Raw genomic sequence first — 1574 nt, forward strand, 5'->3', positions numbered from 1 at the left:
TTTACCAACAAGACCTGCGTCGTTACCACAGTCGCCGGGTTAAGTCCCGGGTCTTCCAGGAAGGCGATCTGGTGCTCCGGCTCATCCAAGATCAAACAGATGCGCACAAGTTATCCCCGCCTTGGGAAGGACCCTTTGTGGTCAGCAAGAATTTGCACAACGGGTCATATTACCTCATTGACATTCGGGAGCACAAAGATTCACGTAAGTCGGAGCAAGAGACCCATCGACCGTGGAACATAGCTCAGCTTCGGCCTTACTACACTTGAGCCACCGGCTCTCATGATGTACATATTTCTCTAAGCCATGTATATATTATGATAAGCAATAAAGCAGGACCTCTGTCCTTTTTCCTCCTCCAAATGTGCATGTGTTGTTTTCATTGCAAGATTACATGATAGCTTGAAGGAGGATCCGGCTTATGATCATCTTTGAATCTAGCCGTAAGCAATAAGGTCACTTGGGGGCTTCCTGTTCAAACATAGGTCGCATTCGAACCAAAGAGAACATAGCTGTCGATACCCATTTGATTGGCAAAGTGCCGAGCTCATTGGGAGGTTTTCTTTGGTCATATTTGAATCATAGTTTAACCCCTTTGAGAACCGACGTGGATCGTATTCGAATCAGCGTCGTTAAACAATTCTTAAAATCACTTGGGGGCTTCCTGTTCAAACATGGGTCGTATTCGAACCAAAGAGAACATAGCTATCGGTACCCTCTTGATTGGCATCGCCACACCCACTGGGGGCTATATGATCGCATTCGAATCCTAGCATAATCCCTTTGGGCCGGGTCTCTGGTCGTATTCGAACCAGAGGTCCCTAAGTTCTTCTGCTTTATAGCAAGTTTCTTCTGATTATTTCAACGTATGTACGACCGGGTCTCAATTTGTCGGCTTAAAACTTGATTAACAGTGTTAGTTGAACACAATAGGTGTCATTAAGACAGGTACACCGGAGTTGAGGTACAAACCTTATTACCCGGATTACCTAAGCCGGAAGTATGCTTGCAGGCCGCTAAGTATGATATTACTGCTGTATTAAGGATATAATTGGAGATCAGTCCTTTTTTATTCATATTCCGGGTTATATATCTAAAACTTATGATTCTCAGGATGGTAAGCCGCCTCGAGGCTTGTGATTTGCCCTTCTATGCAGGATAGTTAAAGGCAACTATTTTGAGATTAAGGAAAACAAAGGATTGATTATGACCCGGAGAAACATAAAGGAGACAACTTCATCAGACTTTAACATTCAAGGCGTGTACGATGGCACGGCAAGGATAAAAGTATTGGTCCTACTCTATTACAAAGACTCATTGAGTCCAACAGGGTGAGGCATTGATTGATAAGCCGCCAGCTGAGTTACAACGCCTGCTGAGTTGAAGTCTCCGGCTCGTTCCTCTCTTCTCCTCCGGCTGATCCGAAGATCCGGAAGGTTGATGACTTCCAGTCGATGCAACTGAGAGCTTCGAATTGGGCTTACTCGTCAATTAACCCGGCCGGGTCAATCTCCGGGGCGAAAGTGTGCTGACGAGCTGGCGGGATCAAGTTGAGGGCTTCATAGCTCGGAGTA

This window comes from Triticum aestivum, chromosome 3D (assembly GCF_018294505.1).
Source record: "Triticum aestivum cultivar Chinese Spring chromosome 3D, IWGSC CS RefSeq v2.1, whole genome shotgun sequence".
In the NCBI taxonomy this organism is placed as follows: domain Eukaryota; kingdom Viridiplantae; phylum Streptophyta; class Magnoliopsida; order Poales; family Poaceae; genus Triticum; species Triticum aestivum.